Genomic DNA, 13365 nt, shown 5'->3' on the forward strand with positions numbered 1-13365 from the left:
ATTGCCTATTGCTGTTGCCCCACACAAAGAATAATTCTGAAATATCAAGCACCCTCAATAGCAGCACAAGTAACTGAAAACACGCTTGACTTATGTTTCTGGCTAGGTTATGAGTGAGTTCCCCGTTAGCAAATACTGCCTAAGCTTATACCTGAGAAATTAGTTACCACTTGGGCAAAGTTCCAGGTGACAGACACCCATAGAACCTTTCTCCCTCAGGAAAGAGCTGGTTGTTACTCAACCCATGTACTTCATAGAGATGGACGTTTTAGGCTTTAATAGACATTTGATTGTAACACATCTCCATTAGCTATAAGCAAACACACTGCAAGCTTCAGAACTAAAGGTTAAGCAACAGAGACCCAACCCCTGGCTGAAACACCACACAGCCAAAAGCAAATTTCCAGCCCATCCTTGTAGTTCGGAGGTTGAACAGTGAAGATTTCAAAGGGCAACTCTATTAACCTGCATCACATTACAGGACAATCTCCACTTCATTAGTAAAACTGGGCTCTAGTTCATTCTTCTGGATCCCAATCGGAGCAGAACAAAGCAGACTCACATTGTTGTCCTCTCCAGAAGATGCTGGCTTACATGCAGCTAGTGTTCTGAACAGAGATGAGTGACAGAAGGCTGTTCAGCGTCGGGAGCAACCTAATTTGATTTTGTTCCCTCATACCTTCCCAGTAGCAACAGCAAAGTAGATTTATACATCACGTTCAATGTCGTGAAATGTCCAAAGGCATTTCACAGGCGCACTACAAAACAAAATAGGACAGAGCTAAATAAGCAGAATAGGTCAGATGACCAAAGACATGGTCAAACAGTTGTAAGGAGTGTCTTAAAGAGGAAGATAGATAGAAATACAGACAGGAGTGTAGGAACAGAATTCCACAGCTGGGCAACTGATGGCGTGACCACCAACAAGCAAATAAACTTGGGGTGGCACGAGTGGCCAGAACTAGATGAGTATATCCATCTTGGAGCATTTTTATACGAACATACAAATTAAGAGCATGAGTAGGCCACTTGAGCCCCTTGAGTCTGCTCCACCAGTCAATAAGATCAACTTTTTAAAATATATTTTATTCCAAACACACTCAAAATACTTCATCATAGCACAAAATCAAGTACTTACAGTTTGATAAAAAATTTTAACCTCAACTTCACATCCCTGCATACCCCCAATAACCTTTCACCACAGGAATCCTGTCTTAAAGATATTCAAAGACTCTGCCTCAACCACCTTTTGAGGAAGAGAATATACAAGTGTCTCAACCCACAGAGAAAATATTTTTCCTCATCTGTTTTAAATAGTAATAATAATCTTTAAATGGGCGACCCAATATACCCGGAGCCAACGTAGGGCAGCGAGCAGAGTGGAGAAACAGAACTTGGTCCAAGTTAACCATGATGTGGAGATGCCGGCGTTGGACTGGGGTGAGCACAGTAAGAAGTCTTACAATACCAGGTTAAAGTCCAACAGGTTTGTTTCAAACACGAGCTTTCGGAGCACGGCTCCTTCTTCAGGTGAATGGAAAGGCTTGTTGCCTTTCCATTCACCTGAAGAAGGAGCCGTGCTCCGAAAGCTCGTGTTTGAAACAAACCTGTTGGACTTTAACCTGGTGTTGTAAGACTTCTTACTGGGTCCAAGTTAAGACACAGCGTTTTAGTTCAAGTTTATGGAGGGTCGTGGAGACCAGTATTGGAATAGTCAAGCTCAGAGGTAACAAAAGGGATGAATGGAGCAGACAGTTAATTGCAATCGGGGAACGGAACTGGAGCTGATTAATCTCCTCTCTAGCCCAGGAAGACTGAAGCCACCTCCTTCCACCCTGGCACAGATCAGCCTTGTGATCCTGGCACCTTCGGTTAAACACTACCTTTACCAACCAGCAGCAACCATTATTCCCAGTGACCTAAAGAGTTAGCAGCTGAAACATGAGGCAACCAAGCCAACAGCTGAAACTCAATAAATTGATGTTTCTCCCACAAAACTTTTAACCCATTTTGGCAAAGGGGACATCGACTTAGAAGGCAAACATTCCTCATTTGATTCTGTCACTGCACCCGGCTCCAAAGTCACCCTTCATTCTGATCTCTAATCCCTGCAAAGCCCCTTTTAAGTCAATGCTGTAGCTAGGTACAAATCTGTCCTTCATCAAATGTGGCTGCCACAGTTGGTGTGTCTTTACTGTACACAGGCAGTGAGTGAGGTTTTCCATCTGGCATCTCAAATTCAAGACAAAGTCACTGAGGCAGCTGCCCGAGTTGCCTCAATAGCGGCCTGCTTTCGGTGGAAATTTTGATCCAAGCCAAGAAACATTGCAGTGAAGGGACAATGCTCTGTAACGATCTTAACAATGATCCAATTGGGCAGCACAGCAGCACAGTGGGTAGCACTGTTGCCTCACGACGCCAAGGTCCCAGGTTCGATCCCGGCTCTGGGTCACTATCCATGTGGAGTTTGCACATTCTCTCCCCCCCCCCAAAAAAACCTAAATAATGTGCAGGCTAGGTGGATTGGCAGCGCTAAATTGCCCCTTAATTGGAAAAAATGAATTGGGTACTCTAAATTTATTTTTTTTTAATTTTAAAAAACAATGGTCCACTTGAAGACATCAATCAACAGGCTCAATTTTCAGTTTACTGTATTCAAAAAAGATGCAGTTTGTCAGGGATAGAGGGAATTAAATGATGAGGTCGAGGGGCATCAGCACAAAAACACCTGCTCTGGGGTGCTTCAGGTATGCCAACAAGGGCTGACCAATTCACTTAAAATTAACTGAGGAGGTTCGAGAGAGAGAGAATGTGACCAATAGCAGCAGGCCAAATAGATTTGGGGCGGCCCCTCTTCAGTTCAGATGAGTTTGGAATGGCCACATTACGCTGGGATTCTGTTTACATCAGCACTTTATTTTTGGAGTTCAACAAAACACTTCACAAATAATTTTGCAAACTAAAATACTTGACAAGAGATGCGATGCAACAGCAAATTTCAGGCAACAGCTGCGAGAAAACCCTCAGAGCCAATGTCACAACTGTCTCATTCCAGTGCTAATCCCTGCCCCCAATCCTCCTCCTCTCAGGCACAGATTACTGCTGGGGGATCATTCCATGGATAGAATCATCCTTTGGTACTCACGATTCAATTCATGAACTTGCAACTGCAATTTGCCTTTATACAGTTTAAAATCAGCCAAATATAAAATAGGCACCAGGTGAACAAATGTTTAAAAGGGGGAATGTAAAGGAGGAAAGAGAGATAGCAAGGCATTGAGCTTTAGGGAGAGAAGGCCATGGGTTAGACCCTACACCCTCTGGTGAGCGGTATCCGGTAAATTTCTCGAAATCAATTGCTCGAAAGCTAGTTGCTCGAAGTCAGTTGCTCGAAAAATTATTTCTCGAACTATCAATTGATCGAATGATAGATTGCTCGAAAAGCAGTACTTCAAAAAAGGAATACCCAAGATGAACAAGGTTCATTACATAAAAAAGCAACTAATTTTTGTAAGAAAATAAAAACAACTAATTGGTTCAATAAATAATACCAACAATTACAATTCATAATTTTATTAGTCTTTACAATTTATAAAAAGTTTAAAAGATCTTAGTAAGAAAAAAATAAAGTTAAAATTCAGGCTTGCCAATATATGTTGGTTACTCCATTAGTATGCAATATTGTGTGCAACACTTCTTAAATATTCTTCTACATTTCCCGTTTCGTTATATTTTGATACAATATCCTGTAATCGTTGTGCGCAGTCACGGTATTTTTTTCTGCTCCCAGCTGTACTCACACCTCCCACAAATTGTTCGATTTGCAACTCGTGTCAACTTTGCTCTCGCTTTAAGCCATCTATAAACTTCCAAATCGACGGATGACAAGCACTTAGTTGATGTTGGAAACTGTTGTGCCATCCCTCAATAGAATTGTTCGTTTTCGGCAATCCTTCTTTGACGTAATCGAAACAGTTCCACATTTCATGTTTAAATATAGGAGTACGTCTACGGTTGTGTCGAGGGCACCAGAGTCATAAATAAGGAATAAATCTCCTTTGCTGGTTTTTGTAAACTCTTCAGGGATATCAAGATCGAGGTAACTATTAGGCAAAGCATGTCCAACATTCTTTCTTGCGCGTGTATTGCGTATGGTTCTTTTCATATTTTCTACTGAAGGGAGTTTCACAGCTGCAGCACCACTTACCTCTATTGAGGCACATGATACAATATATTGCGGTGTATCACGACTATTCATCGCATGTTCTTTCACTTTCTCCATTTCTTTAGTAGCTTCAATTCCAGCAGCGTCTCCTGCATGGTTGTGATTCCCACTTTGTTTCGTGATACTTTCATCAATAGTGATAACACGCGCACAACATTTTCTTGTTTTGGACATTTCACATTTCCAATATATCTTATTGTTCACCGCTTTGTCCTTAATATATAGGTGACCATCCAAACACAATTTCTTCTTTCCTTTTTCACTCGCTAGTAATTAACGTTTAAATATTTATTAGTGATCGTTTAAAGAATGAATGTCGGCTTTCGAGCAATCTATCTTTCGATCAATTGATAGTTCGAGAAATGATTTTATGAGCAATCGACTTCGAGCAATTAGCTTTCGAGCAATCGATTTCGAGAAATTTACCTGGAACCCTGGTGAGCTGTAGGAATTTGATGATGTGCAAGAATCCAGAATTGGAGTGGGGCAGGGAGTGATGTGGCATAAAAAGATTAGAGCAATGATGAGAATTTTAAAAAATAACTTTTCCAATTAGAGGGTAAATTAGCATGGCCAATCCACCTACCCTGCACATCTTTGGGTTGTGGGGGTGAAACCCACGCAGAGGCTGGGAGAAGGTACAAACTCCACACAGATAGTGACCCGGGGCCGGGATCGAACCTGGGTCCTCGGCATGACGCAGCAGTGCACCACTGCGCCGGCCTTGGATGAAATTTTTTTAACTTGAGACATTGGATCGCTCTGGAAACCATTGTAGATCAATGCGCACGAGGATAATGGGGAAAACGGGAGTTGCCGTGAGTTGGTATATGGGTCCAGTGATTATGAGCTTTCATTTAAGGATGAAAGATAGGAGGCAGGCCACAAAATCATTGGAATAGGCAAGCCTGAATGAGGATTTCAGCAGCGGATGGGAGGTATTACAAAGGTGGATGTGGAAGTAGGACTTGGCGATGGAGAGGACACAGGGTCAGAAGCTCAGTTCAGGTCAGCTAAAGCGTGAATCAATATGGGACCGATGTGCTGTGGGTGTCTGCGTGCGTGTGTGTGTGCACACGGGTGAGTGTGCGCGCACACGCAGGACTGCAACTTGTGGCAGCCTTTGAATCAGTCTCCTCACCTTTTAAATTGAGAAAACCTCACTTCATTCAGTACTGGATGCCAGACAAGCAGATGGACCATGAAGGGACATCAGAAGTTCTGATGAAAAGTCACAGATCAGAAACCTTGGCCAGGACTCTCCCGTACCCGGCGGGGCGGAGTGGCGTGAACCACTCCGGCGTCGGGCCACCCCAAAGGTGCGGAATTCCATTAGGGGCTAGGCCCACACTGGAGTGGCTCCGGCACCAACGGCCTTTGGCTGCTGACGTCACCCCGGCGCATGCGCGGTAGGGGGTTCTCTTCTGCCTCTGCCATGGTGAAGGCCGTGGCGGCAGTGGAAGAAAAAAAAGAGTGCCCCCACGACACAGGCCCGCCGGCCGATTGGTGGGCCCTGATCGCGGGCCAGGCCACCGTGGGGGCACCCCCCCACCCCCAGGACCCCGGGGCCCACTCGCGCCGCCAATCCCGCCGCACCGGACGTGCTTTGATTCCCGCCGGCGGGAACGGCCTGTCAGCGGCGGGACTTCGGCCCATCGCCGGCCGGAGAATCGCCGCGTGGGGCCCGCCGACCAGCGCGGCGTTATTCCCGCTCCCGCCAATTCCCGGGGGGGGGGGGGGGGGTGGAGAATTCCGCCCCTTATCTCTGCTTCCCTCCAGATGCTGCCAAACCTGCTGAGTCTTTCCAGCATTTTCTGTTTTTATGATAGTCTAAATTGGCTGAGCAGCCTCTCAGTTGAGTCAAGGGGACTCACCACCACCTTCTCAGGGCAACTGGGAATGAGCAACAAATAGACCTTGATAATGAATAAACAAAAACACATCCTGATCAAATGGGCAGCATTCCTGATTCTTTAATCTGTAGTGTATAGTCTAAATCTGTCCCATTATCACAAACAGGGGAAGAAGCAATAAATAGCAATCAGCCTAGACCATTGCATGGTAATAAAGACAGATAAAAAATATGATAAGCCCTGGAGCACAACAGGAACAAGGGGTTCCAACATGAAGGCCATGTTACAGCTGGTGAGCTCCGAAAGGAACTGTAACCCTAACAAGGTAAAACGTTAAACATGGAAAATGCATAGTTGGAAAGAAGGGCACCCAGATTCATGTTTCATATGGGACCTTCTATCAAAACCAATGTGATTAAAGAGTCCCATTTGAAACATTAACTCTTTTCCTTTCAGATGCTCTGCACTTCCAGCATACTCTGTATTTTAGATCTCCCGCACTGACCTTGTGGAAAAGTGTGGTTAGTTCCCACGGGTGTGCAACAGCCAATCCACTAATGTAAACCATTTAAAATCAGACAACAGAAGTAGCAATTTAAACAGAAATTCAACGCAACATATCCTTTGGGCAAGAAGTCCCAGCTTTAAAAGAAACCAGTACAGAGAGTGATGTGAAAATCTGTGTCTTGCTATTGTTCAAATGCATCACATCCAAACTACCTCCAACTTCAAAGGCAACATGCTTGGCAATTCTATGAGTTCACTTTAATTCCTTTGAATTCAGCCATCAGCATTGAAGAAAACTGGACAAACCTTTGACAGTGTTTCCCTCCTGGATAAAGGTAGGTGCGATAAGACCCAACTCCCCAAGGCATATATCACAGCCAATTTGCAGAGAAAATGCATCATGTCCTTCAAGTATGCTTTGTGACATGTGAAATTTGCAGGTGTTAAGCAAAAAATTAATTCTTGCAGAAGTATAATAGACAGCTTATATTAACCTGTAGACCTCTGCCTGCTGGGTTGCACTCAAGGACTGTGATCTCCATTACTGAAAAGGTATCAAATTACTATAGATAATGAACAAGAAGGTACCCAAAGGCAGATGTGACCACATACTTCTATTAGATTTTGTTTTAAATTCTACAATTTTATACGTATCCCCAACAATTATTTGTACCAGTTTAACCAAGTGCAGCAGGCTGGGTCTGTAATGTAATTGACACTGCTCTAGGTTATTGGCCACAGAATGTCATTCAGATCAGAGAGCATCAGAGCCACTTACACTATTAAACATGGTCCATTTATAAATCATGCACAGTCTGGAGCTGTGTATCATTACCCCTCCCCCACCTTATCCACATACATCTTTGGTTTTGAATTTAAATAAAAGCCAAATGAGGTACATTTAGAAATGACTTTCGGAACCCACAGAGAATTATGTTAATTGGAACTTCACTATAGAAATCAAAGCAGTCACCTATAATAGACTATCTAGAATATTTATAACCAGGGTAGCATGAGAACGCACAGACACCAATCTGAGGCTCAATTACTCGTCCGTGATCTCTGTCAACATGGTTGAAACATAACAATTGACTCCAACATCAGGGAAAGAGTGTGGATGAGGGGGCACATAAAAAGCAAATGCATCATAGCTCCCACTCCAGCTATCCATGCTCCTATGGGACATCGGGTGAAAACTGGAACTCGTCCATCTGTGGGGAATGCCACAGTCAAACAGTGGTCACTTCACTAGTATCCAGTTCCTATCTGAAGGAAAAGCTACAATGTCAATCGATCACTATAGGATAAGTTTGGGCGGGGTATAGATACATAGATGCATAGAAGATAGGAGCAAGAGGCCTTTTGGCCCTTCGAGCCTGCTCCGCCATTTATCACAATCATGGCTGATCACCCAACTCAATAGCCTAATCCTTCTTTCTCCCCATAACGTTTGATTCCATTTGCCCCAAATGCTATATCTAGCCGCCTCTTGAATATATTCAATGTTTTAGAATCAACTACTTCCTGTGGTAATGAATTCCACAGGTTCACCACTCTGCGGGTGAAGAAATGTCTCCTCATCTATGTCCGAAATGGTTTACCCTGAATTCTCAGACTGTGACCTCTGGTCACATCAACCATTGGGAACACCTTTCCTGCATCTACCCTGTCTAGTCCTGTTAGAATTTTATACGTTTCTACGAGATTCCCCCCTCATTCTTCTGAACTCCAGCAAAGACAATCCTAACCTAGACAATCTCTCCTCATATTACAGTCCCGCCATTCCTGGAATCAGTCTGGTAAACCTTATCTGCACTCCCTCGAGGGCAAGAACATCCTTCCTCAGAAAAGGAGACCAAAACTGCACACAATATTCTAGGTGTGGCCTCACCAAGGCCCTGTATAATTGCAATAGCACACCCCTGCTCCTGTACTCGAAGCCTCTCGCAATGAAGGCTAACATACCATTAGCCTTCTTTACCACCTGCTGCACCTGCATGTTTATGTTCAGCGACTGGTGTAAGAGGACACCAAGGTCCCACTGTACAATCCCCTCTCCCAATTTACAACCGTTCTGGTAGTAATCTGCCTTCCTGTTTTTGCTTCCAAATTCTTAGTAATTAGTCACGGGAGCATCCAGGGATACCTCTCGATGTCCTACATGGTCAGTCTATGGACATTAAATTACATCCGCAAGAGAACTGTGCAAGTTTGATGCCTGCAAACAAATGTAACACTGGGTGCTGTGGAATTGTACTGTCATACGATTCACACAAGGGATCAAGTCACACAGATGTGATAAAACACTGCGATTCTTGCATTGTGACACAGTAGAAGCACGTGTGCAAGTCAGCTAAGAACTGCTGACAGGCCAGTCAACACATTCTGCAAAGGCCATTACCCATACCTTCAGTGGTGTTGAACAATCTGATGACAATGCTCTAAACATGGAGCATTGCAATGAGCTGGATCCACAATGGGGTGCAAATTGCTGCAACTGAAGGACTCAAAAGTCTTACCGTCACCAATTCAAAAGTGACAATTCCTAACACTTCTAAGACCCTGCCTTCTCTGAAGGCGGAGGAAGATTTGAAAACTACATTGCCGGTCAAATGGTCAGACACTGTGGCTACTTCGGATTGCTGACTCTGAAGGAGACAGGAAAAAACGTTTAAAAACAAAGAATCTTGTTGCCTGCAAGGCCCTTACTCCTGAAATTTGTGCTAATAGGCTGGATGCGAAGTTGTTTAGTAACAGTGTCAGGAAGCCCATGTAAAATACCCTTTTAAACTTTCACAGAAGGGGGAGATGACAGCCGGTCAGAGAGCACGGGATACAATAACAAACTTGGCATCACCAAGAACAGAGAACAAGGAGAATACAGGCGAAAGACGGGAGGAACGCCTGAAGCAGAGATGAGCGCGAGACGACAACGGCAGCGAGATCCGTCCGGGAGAAGCAAGTGACAACATCAACCCCAAACCCATTCGACTATTGCCCACTGTAATGGTTTCTCCGGCACCCAAATGTATATTTACCTCCCAGTCTCCACTCTCTCTTCCCTTCCCCCCCCGCCCCACAAACAGTTGCCTACTTATGTGTTGTAAATAATTTTGCCAGTTGTACAGAGTTGCTGCTGAGCTGGTGCACAATACCCTACCAGTTATTCTATTTTAGTTTTTATTATTACTTATTTTTTTGTTATGTTTGGGTGTGCCCTTCTCTTTATACACACACACTCACATCTTATTCTGTGTACATAACGATAAATATACTTTGTTCAAAAACCCAATAAAAACATTTATTAAAAAAAAGTTCAAGTTCTGCACATATTATAAAAGCAGTTAACCCAAATTGAGTTCCAAGCTGCAGCACAACCTCTGGGTGTTTGATTTACATAAACTGACAGTGGCTTCAATCTCACAGCTAATGACATCATCCAGGCTTGCCTGCAGCTCTGAAACACTCCTGATCAACTCTTCGGCTGTATAGTTGTGGATATATATCAGACATTTGGGAGACACAAATTCGGCCTGCACCACAGCATTCATGAAAAAAGACGGCCTCCTTCCTTCCAAACCCATTCCAAAGGGGCTGGCTGTGCTACGTGCTCCATATTCTGCTCTCAGCCAAAGAATCCAAGACAGGAAATTACAGAGCAGATTTGGTCAAAGCTTCAGCTTACATCTGAGGCTCTTTCACTGACATCCAACTTTCCTCTTTACATTCACACAGAATGGAAAAAGCTGCAGAAGTCTCAAGAGCTGTACAAAACTTGCTTTTGACTCAATCCAAAATGTCATCACTGCGGTTTTGAGATATCGCCATTTGTTCCCCAGTCCATTAACTCTATAGTAACTGGGTTAAATACTCAAGTTTAACATTCAAAACAGTGTTGCACACTTTTCCCTCCACACCCAGTAATGGTGACGAGCAATTCCACTGAAGCAGCGAGCCCAGTCTGCTCTGTTCATACACTTCCCTTCACTCACCCCATCCACCCACTTTCTCCCAGCCACCAACACCTTTTCAAATATATTAAATTTGTAACGCTGGTACAAAAGAGAAATGAAATATCACAGTGCACTCAACTGGCCATCACTTGACAGATTGCTGAAATGGTGGAACAGGTGCACAGTACAATACTGGCTGTAACACAAAGCATGAAGAGCCTAACCTTAAATGGAACTCACCCAAAAAAATATTCAGTTAACAGAGTTAAACACAATGCATATGGATGGAAAAACTTGGGATTTTCTGTGAACTCAAAAACATTCATCATGCAGTTGTTCACTAGAGGAGACTACAACAATTTTAAACAATGAGATATTTTTTTTGGCTGGTGTGAAAAAGTAAAACAGCTTAATAACCCATGGCAATATTTGAACATAGATATTCAAAACTATTCAGGTTTTAACATTCTTGACTAAAGCTTACCTGGTGCAGGACGTAGTTTGACTTCAACAGTTATGTAAACACACAAAGGCAGAATAGTGATGGGAGTTCCATTTGATCTAGGCTATGGGCATATTCCTGCCATCCAGCTCAGTTGGAGAGACATACTGCTGAAGCTAGTTTCAACACCCACCTTTCTCAGGAAAGCACTCAGTGCAGGTCTGTTAAAAAGGCCCCTGCTTTAGAAGGTGTTAAACATGGATCACCTCTGCTTCGTGGGGATTGATAAGGGTTTCAAGATACATCAGCAGTGAAGAGCATTTCTGATCCTATAAACCATAGCAATTACCTCTCACCCAATATTAAATTCACATTCTGGTCACTTTACATGGACCACATGGAACCACAAGACATTGTTCCTGACCCTTTTCAATGTTTAGACTTCACTATTGATCCTTATGCAAACATAGCCTTGAAAGCAAGAGAGATTGAGATAGTTTTCTGCTGCAGCCCACAATATAGGAGCAACAAATTATCAGCAGGTTAAAGGGAAGAGAGAGGGACAGACAAAACGGGCAAAGAAGCAGCTACAAAGAATGATATAGTCAGTACCTTGGACTAATAAGACGAAGGAGAAAGATCTTAAAATTATCCAAATCAAAATCTCTCCTAATTGCTTACGGGTGCAGAGCTCTAAACTGGCCCATCTCTAGCCTAGCTAATCAGTCAGCAGGCAGTTAAATCAAGGGGCTTTGAGGCAGAGAGGCAAGAATGGAAACAATGCAACTAATGCTAATCTTGTACTCACCAGATATTGACTTCCATGCAGCTAAAAGGGCAGCTAACCTTTTCTGCTTTAGCTCAGGAGCGCCATGTTTGATTGTGACACTGCTACCGCTCTCATAGCGGAGAGATCAGTTAACTCAGTACAGCCCACCTGGTTCATCTTCTGGAAACAGGAGACCATTACTCATAACATTGGTCATAGTAGCAACTAACTGCAAACCTCACTTAATGGACAGAATGCACATTGGGTCCAATCTGGACACCATTTTGAAGATGCCAAGGAAATTAAACTTTGCTACTGTGCTTACCACACCGCAATCAAGAATTTCAGACATTTCACTGCTAAATATCAGTCTTTACTCTGGTCACACTCCTGTGGGCAGTAGCTCTTGTATTTAAACCCTATTCCAAAGACTTGAGCATATAATAATAATAATAATAATAATAATAATAATCTTATTGTCACAAGTAGGCTTCAATGAAGTTACTGTGAAAAGACCCTATAATCTTCAGTACAGGAGTGAAATGGTGCTGCTTTGTTAAAGGTGCTGTCATTCAATGAGTTATTAAACTGACACTGTCTGCCTGATCAGGTGTACCGCAAATGCGAAACAATTCTTCCAGTGTCTTAAACATTTACACATAAAACAACATAAAATAGATAATTAGTTAATAATTTGCTGTTAGTGGGATATTGCTGTGCACAAATTGGTTTGTGAGTAAAGGACCAGAGGCACCTCTCTCCATTAGAGAGACAGAACTGGTTACAGATCTTGCGATGCACCACTCCAAATCAAGTGTGGGGCAAGGCCAGGAAGCAGGCCTCCATGAACTACCACAGCTGCTGCACGTATCGAACCCATGCGCCAACCGGTTGACATATTTGCCTCAATAACAAAGACTAGGGTGGCCTAGTGGTTAGCACAACCGCCTCACGGCGTGAGGTCCCAGGTTCGATCCCGGCTCTGGGTCACTGTCCGTGTGGAGTTTGCACATTCTCCCCGTGTCTGCGTGGGTTTCACCCCCACAACCCAAAAATGTGCAGAGTAGGTGGATTGGCCATGCTAAATTGCCCCTTAATTGGAAAAAATAATTGGGTAATCTAAATTTAAATTTAAAAAAAAGAAAAAAAAATAACAAAGACTAGGGGCGGGATTCTCCCGTACCCGGTGGGGCGGGGGGTCCCGGCGGGATGGAGTGGCGTGAACCACTCCGGCATCGGCCCGCCCAAAAGGTGCGGAGGAGGGGCTAGGCCGGCGGCAGAGTGGTTTGCGCCCCACTGGCTGGCGTGGAAGGTCTTTCGCGCCACGCCAGCCGGGGCTGAAGGGACTCCGCTGGCCAATGCAAGTCGGCGCATGCGCGGGAGCATCAGCGGCTGCTGACGTCATCCCCACGCATGCGGGGGGGGGGGGGGGGGGGGGATCACCTACACGTCGGCCACCGCGGAGGCTTACTCGGCTGTGCGTAGGAAAAGAGTGCCCCCAATGTACAGGCCCGCCCGTGGATCGGTGGGCCCCGATCGCGGGACAGGCCACTGTGCCCCCCCCACAAAAGGACACCGGAACCCATCCAAGCCGCCAGGTCCCGCTGGAAAGGGAC

General features: G+C 44.3%; 1 protein-coding gene across 4 annotated transcripts in view; it reads right to left on the minus strand.

Moving 5' to 3' along the window:
* raph1a (Ras association (RalGDS/AF-6) and pleckstrin homology domains 1a) overlaps positions 1-13365 on the minus strand; it is a 250079-nt gene that overhangs the window by 117349 nt on the left and 119365 nt on the right. Inside the window, exon 1 of one of the 4 annotated variants that reach the window (XM_038787926.1) lies at positions 563-584. The exons of the other annotated variants lie outside the window; for them this stretch is intronic. The gene's annotated coding sequence lies outside the window, so the exon portion shown is untranslated. Of the gene's footprint in view, positions 1-562; positions 585-13365 lie in introns of those variants that run through there. 4 annotated transcript variants of the gene reach the window in all.

Source organism: Scyliorhinus canicula, chromosome 2 (assembly GCF_902713615.1).
Source record: "Scyliorhinus canicula chromosome 2, sScyCan1.1, whole genome shotgun sequence".
NCBI classification, from domain to species: Eukaryota; Metazoa; Chordata; class Chondrichthyes; order Carcharhiniformes; family Scyliorhinidae; genus Scyliorhinus; species Scyliorhinus canicula.